The following is a 16,302-nucleotide window of genomic DNA, read 5'->3' on the forward strand; positions in this document are numbered from 1 at the left end:
ATATGGCTGAAAAAAATTCCGGCCCCCCCTATTGGTGAAGGCTGGATCCGCCCCTGCCTCTTGGTCTAACCACAAATTGTTAAAACAATGGTATAATTCCACATGTCCAGGAGGAATAAAACTTTGTTTATCATGACCATGAGGAGAAAATTGAAATATTTCATATTTCATATAATAAAATACAAAAGAAATAGTGAGTGGGTGATGTCATCAGTCCCCTCATTTGCATACCGATCAGGATGTGCATATAACTGTCAAAAGTTAGGTTCTAAATGGAAAAATAAGTGGTTTACTTCAGGAGCTGAAAGGTTGCTAGGAAAGTTATGTTGCTAGGCAACAATTTCTGAGAAATGCTAAGTTGTTTTTAGTAATTCTTCTTACAATATATAGTGGATCTATCCTTTAAAAATAAGAAATAAAACCTGATAATTTAAATTAATGAGTAAAAATCAGTATGATAAATATTCAATAAGTATTTAAAATGGGCGTGGCTTATTCAAGGCTGGTTTACATGGTGATGCTACACATTACAGCATTTTTAATGCCCAATTCCGAAAAATTCAGAAAATTTCCTTTAATTTGATGTATGATTTTGCTTTGATCCAGCCTGGGGGATTAAAGTCAAGAAATATAGCCACTTTTTGGCTTCTGGCCGCACTCCTATATCTACTGGTGTATATTGCTATTTCATCGGTACGGTATACCCATTTGTTGTGTGTCCGGACAGGTTGTGTTGTCCGGACGATCAATTTTAGAAAGTCATTTGGAAAAAATTACAAGCAAAGTTTCATCAATTTTTAGTACAAAATGTTAGGAAATATTATAGAGAACAAAATAGAAGATGATTAAAACTATTGAATTCATATTTTTAGTGTAATCCAAGGACAAAAAAGGAGGCTTCAAAAATATAAAGTGTCCGGACACCCGACCCCCGTCGTCGTCCTACGGAAAAAAAATATTCGCGCCCGGCGCATGCGCGCACAGACATGCGATATTTTTGCTCGCAATTAAGGCTAAGCGCAGGCGCAGGCTAGCTCCGTCGACTGTTGTGACTTGTTATGATAGCGATATGAATCAGGTGTCTGCTTTCTCAGCTCTCTCCTGGTCGCATAACAACAATATTATTGCCAAAGATACTACAGTTACAGGGATTAAGCAACACAAAGTTTCAGCAAAAGCTCAACTGCATACTCTTCTTACTCTCACCCCAGTACCCACGTGTCCGAGGACAGAGCTACGGCGTAGCACACAGGCCCGAGTGCAAAGCCAAAGGCAGCCGGCAGAGCTCGGAGCCGGCTTAGGCTCCTTATGTTATGAGCTGAGCTGAGTGAGGGGCACTGGGAGTGAGTGGGAGGATCGAGGATTCGATTGGAGCTAGCTGGATCTGGAGCTGGAGATTGGAGAGTGCAGTGGTGGAACTTGGAAGCTTGGCTTTGACTTTGCCTGGCTCAACACAGCACTGACAATTGGCCTAAGCTAGGTATGTGACTAAAAAAATGAAAATCATCAGATATGATTTTTTTTGGTATCATTTGAAAGCTCTTAAAAAGACCTTTCAAATGATACCAAGAACTCTAATTTTCATAAAGAAATTATAAAGTTATTCCAGTTTAAGTCGCACATATTGTGGTCATTGTCTTATAATGTAAAGTCAATGGACGGATAGAACAAATTTTGTGACCATTTTGTGACCATTCTGAACCCATGTCTTCAACAGGCTCTATGTCTTTTTAGCCTTATGAAGTAATTTAGGTATAGGCCTAATGGAAAGGTGAAAGAAGGCTCAATTGATGTGTAATCATTTCATCTTGTAATTTTTCTTCTTATGTGTAAAATAAGTTCTTCTAATTGATTCTAATTAATTATGTAAATTACTCAAAATTCACAATTACTCGCCTCTTTTTTTGCCAAATTATTCCAAGTATCAAGAGGGATAAAAATTAAGCTTTAATATGTTCAATTCAGTTTTCAATGCATTTCTTACATTGTATTACAAAGGCCCTGTTTGAGCTCTCTGTTTTTAAAGAAAAATAAATGAATTCAAATTAATAGTTGAAGCCAAAAGAAAAGGAAAAGTATGGTCTATTTCTTTCAAAACAAAACAAAAAACAACCAGGAAAACAGATATCAAAGCTCCAAACAAAAAACAGACACCAAAGCTCAAAACAAACACTAAAAACAAGAGAAACAAAAGTGATACAAAAACTTGTACCAATCCCATCCCATTTTCCAGTTTAAAACACAACCCCCACCTGCACCCCTAATGAAAAAAAAGAAAAGGAAATTTAAAAAAATAAATTTATAAAATAGAAAAAAAATCATAAATACAGGAGTAAGACCCATCTGGAAATGAAATATTCTTTCCTCTGAGTTTTCATGTATTTTCTTACATGAGTGAAAAAAAATATACAAAAAAATAAACAACATAGTTCGTTAATTTTAATTTTAAAAAAATCAACATTTAAGATATTCCCCTTTCAAAAGCAAATTCAGTCTCCAAATAATGAAGCATGACCAAAACCAAAAAACAATTGAAAAAATAAATACAAAAATCTAAAAAAGAAACAATAAATTTGAAAAAAAAAAATAAACATAATTTTTATATTTTAATTAAAAAGTAAACATTTAAGATATTCCCATTTCAAAAGCAAATCCAGTCTCTGAGCCGGTGCGCCCATGCAAGGGCTCCAGGTGACACTGCACTCGTCATGATGGTTGCGTAGCACACAACTCTCGCGGCAGTTTGCTATTTCTGACAATCAATTTTGAGGAAGTAAAAAACAAATGATGGGATGTTTAGATTCGATTTATATTCACAACACACCTAGAAAAATATATGAACAAGCTGTTAAAATAGGTTTAAAAACTGTCAAAACTTTCCTTCAGGGCCGGTCACGATGGTAAAGACAACATTAGACTTTCACATGATCCAAATCCATCTTCCATGTGTCCGATCTTCAAAATTTGACATCGGGGTGAAGGGGAATTTTCTCAGCTACAGTGCCGCTCACGGTAAACTTGACACTACGGTTTATCGCGGTTTATCGCGGGGGCGCGTACGCGTTTAACTTCGATCACCACAGGCCATCGTACATTTTCATATAGCGCCAGCTACGTTGAAATTTCGTAAATTCTACTGGCGTTTCCTTGCGCGCACGCGGTACCGCAGTGTTGATCGTATGTGACTGTACGTGTTCATGTATGCAAGTGACATTGCATTTTTCGGAAAGTAATGATCTTTTAGCTGTTTTGAATATTACTTTTGATTCTCATGTAACTTTTATTTTTATTGTTGATTAATGATCATAATTATAGATTTTCAATGATTGATTTGGTAATGTGATCGGAGGTGCAAGTTATTGGGGTTTTAAAAATAGTTGCTTCAGCCGTTGTTTTGAGTCATGTTGGGAATGATGCGGGCTTGAAATGTTCATGGTCACTAGAATAATCATTGCGGCACCATGATGATACTGCGAATTCATCTTTTTTTCAAGTTTGACAATGTTTCAATTAATGTTTTACCCATTTTTTTACATTTAGTTTTTAATCATTTTTAAATACATAAAATATCATTTGAGAACAAATACATGATTCATGTTTTTGTCAAAGTCTTAGGCCTACATCGTTTTCTTTCTCAATTATTTCAAGCTCTCTTTATCATCTTTTTTTTGTTTCTTTCGTTCCTTCATCCCTTTTTGTTCTTACTTTCATTCCTTATTTTCCTTTCTTTTCTTATTTCATTTCGTTCCTCCCTCTATTCCATTTTAGCTCTTTCTTGCTTCCTTTCACCCTTTCCTTCCTACATGTAGGTGCCTTTTTGGCTGTCCATCCTACTTTTTATAGTTTTCTTGTCTTCCCTTTTCATTTTTTTGTTTAAATTCTTCCTTTCTTTCTTACTCTCATTTTCCCTTTCTTATTTTTCTTTTCTTTGTTCATTCATTCTTTCTTTCATTCTCCCCTTTTTTTCATGATTGTGTATTGGCTTATTTCGTTCCCCTAGAAGTTTTCAATGATCCTACGTATATACAATAACATGAATTTCCGATCATGACACAAGATTTAACTGTTATTATTATTATTAGAGAGATGTATCATTTCATTTGTCAATTTCATACTGTACATGTATTTATTATTTTTTGACTTCCACTACTTCGTTTATTGCCTGTTTCCAGACTTCGTTCTCCTCGGAGTTTCCAATGATCCCGCGAATTATCAATGCATTCCCGAGAATTCCCGAGTTGGTGACAAACTTCAATTTAAAGAGATAATAATAATCATTACAATTTATACAGAAATTATTATTAATATCATCACACGAGATATGTATTCTTTCGTTCTTCAATGTCTATAGAATTCCATTGCGTCGTTTATTGCGTCTTTGCAAACTTCGTTCAACTCGGAGTTTTCAAATATCCCGCGCTTAATAAATAAATTCCCCAGAATGACAAGATGACTCGGAGACAAACTTTGATTACAAGTTACAATAATCATGATAATCATTATTATCAGATACAATTACAGATATAACTCTTATTTTGATTATTACAAGACAAGGGCCGCGGAACGAGTAGGGAGAAGATGGCTTCAGCCCCCTTTGTTTTTAATAAACCATGTACAAAAACGTAAAAATGTCCATGAAGTTGTGATTTTTTGCATGGTCAGACCCCCCCCCTTTGCCTCGGCCCCCACTTTGATACCCGTCCCGCTGCCCCTGCTAAAGGCATGAATTATTTCGTCTGCCAGTGTCATACATTTATCTATTTTGTTTAATTCCATTTCTTTGTTAGTGGTGTATTAGCAGACTTCGTTCTCCTCGGAAATTTCAATGATCCCGCGCATAAACAATGAATTCCCGAGAATTCCCAAGTTGGTTACAAACTTCGATTAAGAGAGATAATTATCATCATTACAATTACAGGAATTATTACTATTATTATCATCACACGAGATATGTATTGTTTCGTTCTTCAATGTCTATAGCATTCCATTGCTTCGTTTATTGCGTATTTGCAAACTTCGTTCAACTTGGAGTTTTCAATTATATATCCCGCGCATAATAAATTAATTCCCCAGAATAACAAGATTTACTGACTCGGAGTCAAACTTTGATTACAAGTTACGACAATCATTATCATCAGATACAATTACAGTAATTACTCTTATTTTAATTATTACAAGACAAGGGGCGCGGAAGGGGGGGGGCGATGGCTTCAGCCCCTTTTGTTTTTAGTAAACCGTGTACAAAAACGTAAAAATGTCCATTGATTTTTTGCGTGGTCAGACCCCCAGCCCCTTTGCCTCTGCCCCACTTTGATATCCATCCCGCTGCCCCTGCTAAAGGCATGAATTATTTCGTCTGTCAGTGTCATAAGTGTACATTTATCTATTTTTGTTTAATTCCATTTCTTCAGTGGTGTATTAGGGCAAGTCCAAGAAAAGGTCACCCTAGAAGGCAAAATTTCATCTTTAATTTAAGAAGTTATCTTTGGTGGGGTAAGAAAGCCCAAATGTTAAATTTTAAAATTTAATTAAGAAAAATCTGATAATATGCATGTTTATGCTAATTAGGGGCACCTAATTTGCATAATTGGTAAAATGGGCGTTACGTATGGGACAATTATAAAAACTCATAGAAAATAAAAACAAAACTTGTGAGATTTAGTCATAGGTGGGACATGGACCCCCTAACATCTTATTACTTTTGGGGGAAAAATGTGATGTCATCTAATTAATTATGCAAATTAGGTCTTGTCCAAGGATGGAATGTCCCATACGTAACATTTTGAGGATGTTTTTTTAAGTTATTTCTCATAATACAATACTTGCATTGTTGCATCTCTGGGAAGTTCTAATTTATAAAGTATGAAAATGTTATACCCAAAAAAGTTTCAAAAATAGAGTTTACTTTTTAATTAAAAGTTAATTAAAAAATTGTTACGTATGGGACAACATGTTACGTATGGGACATTTACACACAATGTCAATGGGGAGATTTGTGTACAAAGTGAATGGAGAAAAAAAATTCAAGAGTGCTCTAAAAAAGTGATTATTTACCTTTTCTTTAGTTTTTAAAGACTGATTTGTTATGAATACTGATTAATGAAAACAATTGAAGTGAAAAAATTGTGAAAATGGAAAAATATGAATAAAATAAAAAACAATAGAAATACATAAGAAATTCATTAAACCATGAAAAACAAGGGAAAAAAATGTTGAAATGGCTAATTTCCTTTTCAGTCATATCAAATATGTCTCAATAGAACATTTTAAAAGATAGAAACTCTTTTGTTATTTCCATATTTTAAATTATTTCAATTTGTTGAATTATGGGGGAAATTGTGTACGTTCTCTATGGGGACAAAATGTCCCATACGTAACTGTCCCATACGTAACATGTCATTAATTTGTTTAATTAGAGTCTGTAATTAGAGGGATTTGGCTTATGACATGAAACTTGCCTTAGATATACTAGAGTATTGTGACTTCTATCACACTAAGTTACAAGTTGTCAAATGAAATACTTTCAGAGAATTCTCAACTTGAAAAAATTGTTTTAAAAATAGTCTTTTTTCTGCGTCCCATACGTAACGGCCCATCTTTTCTCTCTAAAAGGTCAAGGTCGAGGTCATGTGCCACCATTTTTTCCATGATTATTCTTCTCCTAGATGTCTACCATCATGAGGGTATTCAATCTAATCAAAGTCAAATAACACTATTTTTCAGGTCATTGAAGCCTCTGAAATGTCCCATACGTAACGCGCGCGAATTCTTGGACTTGCCCATTAGCAGACTTCGTTCTCCTCGGAGTTTTCAATGATCCCGCGCATAATCGATGAATTCCCGAGAATTCCCGAGTTGGTGACAAACTTCGATTTAAAGAGATAATTATAATCATTACAATTACAGGAATTATTACTATTATTATCATCACACGAGATATATTGTTTCGTTCTTCAATGTCTATAGAATTCCATTGCGTCGTTTATTGCGTATTTGCAAACTTCGTTCAACTCGGAGTTTTCAAATATCCCGCGCTTAATAAATGAATTCCCCAGAATGACAAGATGACTCGGAGACAAACTTTGATTGCAAGTTACAATAATCATTATCATCAGATACAATTACAGTAATAACTCTTATTTTGATTATTACAAGGGCCGCGGAACGGGTAGGGAGAAGATGGCTTCAGCCCCCTTTGTTTTTAATAAATCGTGTACAAAAACGTAAAAATGTCCATGAAGTTGTGTGATTTTTTGCATGGTCAGACCCCCCCCCTTTGCCTCGGCCACCACTTTGATACCCGTCCCGCTGCCCCTGCTAAAGGCATGAATTATTTCATCTGCCAGTGTCATACATTTATCTATTTTGTTTAATTCCATTTCTTTGTTAGTGGTGTATTAGCAGACTTCGTTCTCCTCGGAAATTTCAATGATCCCGCGCATAAACAATGAATTCCCGAGAATTCCCAAGTTGGTTACAAACTTCGATTAAGAGAGATAATTATCATCATTACAATTACAGGAATTATTACTATCATTATCATCACACGAGATATGTATTCTTTCGTTCTTCAATGTCTATAGCATTCCATTGCTTCGTTTATTGCGTATTTGCAAACTTCGTTCAACTTGGAGTTTTCAATTATCCCGCGCATAATAAACTAATTCCCCAGAATGACAAGATTTACTGACTCGGAGTCAAACTTTGATTACAAGTTACAACAATCATTATCATCAGATACAATTACAGTAATCACTCTTATTTTTAGACAAGGGGCGAGGAAGGGGGGGGGCGATGGCTTAGCCCCCTTTGTTTTTAGTAAACCGTGTACAAAAAACGTAAAAATGTCCTTAAAGTATTGATTTTTTGCGTGGTCAGACCCCCCCACCTCGTTTGCCTCTGCCCCCACTTTGATATCCATCCCGCTGCCCCTGCTAAAGGCATGAATTATTTCGTCTGTCAGTGTCATACGTGTACATTTATCTATTTTGTTTATTTCCATTTCTTCATTAGTGGTGTATTAGCAGACTTCGTTCTCCTCGGAGTTTTCAATGATCCCGCGCATAATCGATGAATTCCCGAGAATTCCCGAGTTGGTGACAAACTTCGATTGAAAGAGATAATTATAATCATTACAATTACAGGAATTATTACTATTAATATCATCACACGAGATATATTGTTTCGTTCTTCAATGTCTATAGAATTCCATGTCGTCGTTTATTGCGTATTTGGAAACTTCGTATAACTCGGAGTTTCAATTATCCCGCGCATAATAAATGAATTCCCCAGAATGACAAGATTTACTGACTCGGAGACAAACTTTAATTACAAGTTACAACAATCATTATCATCAGATACAATTACAGTAATTACTCTGATTTTAATTAGACAAGGGCCGCGAAAGGAGGGGGGGGGGGGCGATGGCTTCAGCCCCCTTTGTTTTTATTAAACCGTGTACAAAAACGTAAAAATGTCCATAAAGTATTGATTCTTTGCGTGGTCAGACCCCCCCCCCTTGCCTCGGCCCCCACTTTGATATCCGTCCCGCTGCCCCTGCTAAAGGCATGTATTATTTCGTCTGTCAGTGTCATTCATTTATCTATTTAAATGAGATCTCACAAAAATCGAAAATAAAATAAAATCAATAACAAGCATACAAATAAAGATAGGGCCTAAATAAGGCAGTATGGAAGACAATTATGTTTCATATTAAGCATTAAATATATCAGCGATAATATTAGTATTATAGCGGGTTTGCCCTTAACCATTTGGCATATTTTCCAAGTATATGCAAAATAGGAGTGATGATGTAGATGGACTGTTTGTGCAACATGCCTGATTAATGGAATATCAATTCAAAATCATTTTTATTCACATGCAAAAAGGCAAACATGAATAAGGTGCAAACATTTGACATAAATGAGGCAAAATGTGTATAGAGTAAAGGAAGTCTAAGAAAATAAATTATTGATCAAGTAGGAAGCCTCCAAGGCGAATTTTTTATGTCATGAAAATAAGGAACATTGAGTAACTCCCCTACCCAAAGATAATAATAGGTTCAAATGAATTAATAATGCGAGCGCGAAGCACTAGCAGAATGCACAAATTAGTGTCAGTTTGTAGGGGTAATCAAACTTGCATTTAGCGAGTTCAATGAATGTTAAGAAGCGAATAAAGGGCGATTATATAAGAAATGTCTTATATAATGAAATGGCACATCTTGGTCATTGCAAAACTAGGAATGTAGTGTACATATACGAGGGTAACAAAATAGAATACATGATTAAATTTAGGGAGAATTCATGCAGCGCAGGCCATGCCCAAATCATGCATGGGCACTAAAATCAAACCCTCGAGCTCCATCTAGCTACATGTACGGTATATCTACGTACGTCTGTGCACTTCAACTGTGTACGTATAGCATGCACGTACACGGTGTGTAGATTCTAATATACGCGCATACGATTTCACCTAATTAGTATTCATATTTTCTATTTATAGATAGAGCGCGTATACACAGCTTCGCATGCTTGATGCATACCAGATGCATACACACACGATACACTCGATAGAAAAAACACTATACGTGTAATACATACTAGTCATGCTAGTAGTAGTATTGCATGTGGAGCACACTCGCGCAGGGTCAAGTTGTTGATACTCGATCCCCCCCCCTCATTATGATCACTCGGGTTTTGTCGCCTTTTGAATATTATTTCAAAGTTTTAGATTCATTTGACAGAATATGATCAATTCTATGACTGACTTTACGACGTATTTCGGACACAACGGAATGGGTATCCCCCCCCCCCCGGCTGCTGCTGTCATATTTGAGTGACGCTTTGTTACTTTTGTTTCATTTGCATGCATTTCTTCGATATGATTTAATATTTTGTTAAAATGTTTGCTATGCTTATTTATGGTCTGATCGATCGGCCGAATAGTCCGAAATGTTGATTTTTGTTTTGTTTCATTCGACACAAACCTACTATGATTGATTCTCTTTTTCATGACGGAATGTGGAATTATATATAGATGGATATTAAGAATTTTGCGTCGATATATATACACACCCCAGCCGTACTCTAGCTGAAAATGTATTAAAGAGAGAGAGAGGGGGGGGGGGGGGTATATAGAGTGACTGTGCAATATCTTGCGTTTTCTAGGAACATTTCTAAATTTTCCTCCTCTCTTTCTTACTATCCTTTTGTTCTCATTTCTTTCTTCATTATTCTCCTTAATTTCCTTCGTTGTTTTCTTTTTCTATCCCTTTCAACTTTTAAACTCGTTTTCTCGTTTCCCTATATTTCTCTGAATCGACCTCTTTCTATCTTTTCGTTATCGTTCCTTTTTCCTTTTCTTTCTCTTCTTCTCCCCTTTTCCATATTTCTCATCCTTCTTTTTCTATCCCACTTTTCCCCTTTCCTATGTGTCTATCCATTATCCAAATTTACTATGAACTATCTCGTTTGACCATTGATCATAAACCATTCATACCTCATAATAGTCTGCTTTTTGATAAAGAAACACGGTTCATGTTGTTTGCCCCCCCCCTCCCCCTCCTGTTTCCTGTATTTTGTCAATTTTTGGAATATATAATCACCGTCATGCAGGTCCTTAGATATTCTATGTACATCAATTTGTATTTTCCCCCTTCCCTGTTTCTTCATATCACCTTTCCCCCTTAATACGTACGGCTTCCTGGTCTTTCTTCTATCATTTCCCTGTTAATCTTGATATGGTAATACGTATTTCCCACTAGTCTTTCAGTATTTATTTGATATATAATTGTGATTTTGATTGTACAATATCTATTATTATATTCTCAATAATCATGATAATCCAACTGTTATGGTTGCAATGAGTTAATAATTCAATTGAAATTCCAAATGAATTATAGGAAAATACATGCAGCAGGCTGAAAAGAACAACATTTAAATACGGAATTAAAGAAAATAAGAAAATCGATGATGATTAGGAAGTCATGGAAGGGGGAAGAGGAGTGCCGGTGCTGAAACAAGATTTTCCTTTGTGTATTATTTGATTTTTTATACACAAATCTCTCTGGTAAGTATAAAGTGAAAGAAATGTGACATTTCGAAAGTCAAATTTACTTCAGCAGCCCCAATAAAAAAAAAAATCGTTCCCAGGGCCCTGGGAAGAGTAAACCATGTCTGCAATCTTTGAGAAAAGTTGAAAGTAATATAAAATGATATCATTTTTAAGGCATTCCAATTAACAAAATAAAAGAAAAACATGACTGAAACTACACACTAGCACAAATGATCGAAAAATTTGCTGAACAAATTAATGTAAATCAATTATACTAGGCGTTTAAAATCCTAAAACACACGCATGTGAAAAAAGCAGAAAAATAACAAAACATGAAGGTGAAAATTGAAACGATGAAAAACTGAGTATGAGTGAAAAATAAACATAAAAATAAAAATAAGCATACGAATTATGAGAGAATATTAAAGTAAAATTAAACAATTTAATTTAAAGCAATTCCAAAATAATGATCGAAAAACGGTACTTGAAATGAGAAAAAAATACTGAAAATGAAAAACAAAGACCTACCTTGTGAATGAAAGAAAAAACACATGCATCGGAAAAGAAAAATAAATTTGCAAATATATTTCTGGGAAATATAGGAGAGGGAATAGTACTATACCAGCGGATTCTGAAAATGATCAAAGAAAAATAAGATACTTCGGTTAAGGTTTTCTAAATTAACGATATAAAAAGGAAAGAAAAATACTGAATTCCGTAATGTAATCAGACATTGGTTCATCCAATTGTAATATTTCTTCAAGATCAATACATTTAAAATAAAGGTATACCAAGTGGTTGTGTGTCCGGACAGGTTGGGTGTCAGGACACATGACTTTTCCTTACAATTTCTAAAAGTTTACAAGCAACGTCTTCGATTTTTTTTAAACACAGAATGTAAGAAAATAATATAGAGAACAAACATTTATGGAGATAAGCACTACTCAACCTTTATTTTTGGCTTATTCTTGAGATAAAAAGAAACAAGTCTTCATTTTTGTCAGGTGTCCGGACACCCAACCTCCCATCCTAATGCAAATCATATTGGGTGAAGGAATTGACATTACGTTAAGAAACAATCATATAATATTCAAGATATGCGAATGTTAACATATTCATAAACAAAAATATCATTGCTATAATAAAACACAAATATGATATTCAATGTTCGGGAAAGAAAATAGCTGAGGGGAAACGAAATTCTATACATGAATAAAATAAAAAGAAAATAACAATTCAAACAAATCACGTATCAGGGTGACCAGACGTCCCGTATTTTCCGGGATTGTCCCGTATTTTGCTCCTGTGTCCCGGCGTCCCGACAAACCCTTCCCGGGACGCCTATTTGTCCCGTATTTCAATATTGAACAAAATGTAGTTAATACATTTAAAAGTGACGAACTTTCATTAAATAACCAGCAGCTGACGAAGCAGGGACAACAATTAAATCGATATTTACTGTAAACTTTTGCAAGTTCTGCGGTGATTTCTTGCTAACCCAATGCATTGCAAACGAACTGGTCTCCTGCCTGTGTGTGGCAGGCTACTAGCTATGACATGTAGGATCGAAGCAAATTCTCAATGGTGAAACAGTCTCACATGATAAACAGTTTTTCCACTAAAATAATCACAAAATCGGGGGAAATTCTTATAATTATGCTATGGATTCTAAGATTAGTGATTTGGAGATGTAATCGGAGGAACAAGTTATTGAGTTTTTATAGATCTAGTTGTTTCAGCTTTCGTTTTGAGTCTTGGTGTGCACGCGATGCCGCGATGTAGTTTTATTTTTAACTATAATGTTTCACTTTGAAATTTTATTCATTTCTAAAACATTTTATTTTTTAAATTTTAAAAATTTAAAAAACACCAAATGAAATTATTATTTTTATTAGATGATTGGATTTTTTGTTTACTTGAAGTTTGAACTTTTCTCTTTTTCTTTTCTGCTTGCCCTTTTTTGTTCCATCTATCTTTATTTCCAATACCATACTTTATCCGTATTATTTATTTTGTAATAATCTGTATATTCATGAAGACATGCCCAGAACTGTTCACCAGAATACCGGGGGGGGGGGGGGGGTAATGCAAATCTTTGAAGTTCAATAACTTAGTTATTTGTTATCCGATTCTAATGAAATTTTCAGCATTTTGCTCTGAACTTTATTCTATTCATCTAAATCTAAATATTTTCAGCCTACCAGCGATAAACAGCTAAGCCTTGTCCATGATTTTATAGCGGATGTTGTTCACTATCCAATGGTAGTGACCTCCGCCAAGTATACTTTTAAGGTAATTTACCAGAACTCTACTTGGCTTGAACTCAGGCCCTACGATGGATCATTACTTTTTTGTCTTAACCGGGACGTGAGACCAGGGACGTCCCTGGTTCGACGATGGGGACTGACCAGGCATGCACAGATTCCACAAAAACTGGATATTATAAGGTAAGCCAAGAAACAACACGAAGGCCTATCATGAAAATCATCGGACAGGCCTTTGCAAGGTCACTTTTATTCTTTCTACACATTCTGTTGCCCTAGATTACAAATTCCATTGCAGGAATGGATCAAAGGGGGGGGGGGCACACCCCTTAATTTTGAAGGAAAAAGTATACTCCCATTCGAGTGCAAAACTGCGTTCACTTGGGACGGAGGACGTTGCCCCTCCCTTCTATCTTTGTTGAGCTTGTCATTTTTTAAGGGATTTTTTCGGGAGACGAAAATAAAAATGATCTTTATCTAAAGGACAAGTCCACCACAACAAAAGTTGATATGAATAAAAAGAGAAAATTTAAACAAGCACAGCACAGAAAATGTCATTGAAGTCGGATGTTAAAGAAAGTTGTGGCATTTTATAGTTTCACTTAATTTTACAAAACAATTATCTTGGTCGATATGCAAATGAGAAGACTGATGACGTCATCCACTCACTATTTTTGTTTATCATTGTATGAAATTTGAAATATTTTACTTTTCCTCATTGTCAACAGAAACAATCAATTCCTCTCTGAAGATGTGGAGTTAGCATTGTTAATACTATAAGGTTGGTCCTTATTTTAAAATCTGCTTTAAAATAAAATATTGTATAATTCAAACAAAAAACAATGATGAACATCATCGACCTGCGTTGCCCGCATATAGGTTAGAATACTTTAATTGGGCATAGCCCGCCGGTATAATGCCTCGCTGCATGACCAAAGGGTCAGCTATTCATAACATGGAAGTTACTTTATAACCCAATTTTAAAAGGGAAAGTGGGTCATAGTAATAAGGAGCATAAGTAATAAGGTCTGATATTCATAATGCAAAATGAATCATTTATAATCGACCATGAGGGCCACCACTCCTAAGAATAATCAATAAAGAGGGTCACTGCTCATAATACTAAAAGAGGGGCGCTATATACGGAATTTTTATTTAGTCCAACTAATTCGTCAAATTACCAACTCGTCTAATAGAAATTTTTCTACCATCGCATGGTATAATTGCCATTTCGTCTAATAACCAGTTGGTCCAAAAGCCATTCAGTCTTTATACCAATTGGTCTAAAGTGTTTAATGGGCAAAATGAATGGAAATCAAACGGGTATTATACCAACTGGTCATGAGACGCAATGGTGATTAGACGAAGTGTTGATAGCACATAATGGTTATTTGACCTATAGGCCTAATGGTTGTTGGAAGTAATATTAATGGACGTTAGTAGATGTGTTGCAGTGGACAGATCGGCAATTTACCTCCTTTGAAAACTCGATTTCATGACCTGACAAACCGGACATTCTAAACACTTAGTTTTGGTCGTAAATTCTTATTTTCAAAGGTTTAGACCCCAAAACAGGAACATTCTATATACTTACTGTAAATATGAATAGGATTGATATCTTGATGCAAGTGGGAAGCCTATAAGCTGACTTTTTTTTAAATGTGATATGAAAATTTGAGAGTTTAAGCGCCTTTAAATAAGGAACACACTGAGTAATCCCCCTCCCCCCCCAAAAAAAAAATATGCTCAAATAAAATGCGAGCGCGAAGCACGAGCAGAAACTATTGATATGTTGACAAGTGTTTCTGAAGAGCAGAATCTTCTGAGGGACGCACCTTAGATACCGGGGGGGGGGGGGGGGCTGGTAGTTTGGGTTTAAGCATTTTTTTCCTTTGAGTAAATTTCTTATTCCGTTGCGACAATTTGTTTTTGCCACTTTCAGATGATTTACCAGTGGACCATTTTTTGTCTCACCTGCGAAGCAGAGTGAGACTATGGGCGCCGCTTTTCCGACGGCGACGGCGTCAGCAACATCAAATCTTAACCTGAGGTTAAGTTTTTAAATGACGTCATAACTTAGAAAGTAGTATATGAACCTAGTTAATAAAACTTGGCCATAAGGTTAATCAAGTATTACTGAACATCCTATTAGAGTTTCATGTCACATGACCAAGGTCAAAGGTCATTTAGGGTCAATGAACTTAGACCATCTGCAGTCAGGTATTTTGGTGCATCAGGGTTTCAGCACAAATTATCTGTTCGAAATAGGTCTGAATTTAGAGACTAATTATATGAAATAATGTATTGTCATTTGCTCCCGTACAATATTGTAAAAGGCCAAGGCCATGTAAAGATTGGCGGCGGAAGCCCATAGGGGGGTTCACCTAAAATTTTGGGATGGACACAGGTAAAAAAAAAATAGGGATAAAGGGTTATCAACAGTTTTTTTTAGGGGGACGCCCCCTCTCCACTTGAGATTATGGGGGGAGGACAGGACCTGCATATAAGCTTGATATCAAACTATCTCTCCTGCAAATTGGTGTTCACATATTCGTAACGTAATGAACCATCTAATGGCCCCAAACTCCTTTGACTTTTTTGAGGGGGAAGGAGAGTAATTTAGACAAATTTCGTCTATTAGAAAGATAGATATTCCATGTTGGAGTAATATTGAGGGCTTCAATTACGTCTTCAAAGGTCAAATAAACGAAATGCATTTTATGGGAAAGCAAAACTAATTTTTGCATATTAGTAGGAGTTGTGGTCGAATGAGTAGTAGTAGTAGTGGTGGTAGTAGTATCGGGAGTAGTTAAGTACACATGCAATTTAAAAATATCTTTGTTTAAAGTACCAGTTTTCCCTGTGACCCCCCCCCCCCCGGCAAATACCAAGATCACAGGGGGTATCAACCCTTCCCCAGCGGGAGACAAGGGCTATTCAAAAATGGCACATCAGAGTAATTAAAATACGGCGCGCAAAGCAT

General features: G+C 35.7%; 1 protein-coding gene across 1 annotated transcript in view; it reads left to right on the plus strand.

Moving 5' to 3' along the window:
• The first annotated feature begins 1,012 nt into the window (after window positions 1–1,012).
• LOC121410110 overlaps window positions 1,013–16,302 on the plus strand; it is a 36,513-nt gene continuing 21,223 nt past the window's right edge. Inside the window, exon 1 of the mRNA XM_041601992.1 lies at window positions 1,013–1,480. The gene's annotated coding sequence lies outside the window, so the exon portion shown is untranslated. The remainder of the gene's footprint in view (window positions 1,481–16,302) is intronic.

This window comes from Lytechinus variegatus, chromosome 1 (assembly GCF_018143015.1).
Source record: "Lytechinus variegatus isolate NC3 chromosome 1, Lvar_3.0, whole genome shotgun sequence".
Lineage (NCBI taxonomy): Eukaryota > Metazoa > Echinodermata > Echinoidea > Temnopleuroida > Toxopneustidae > Lytechinus > Lytechinus variegatus.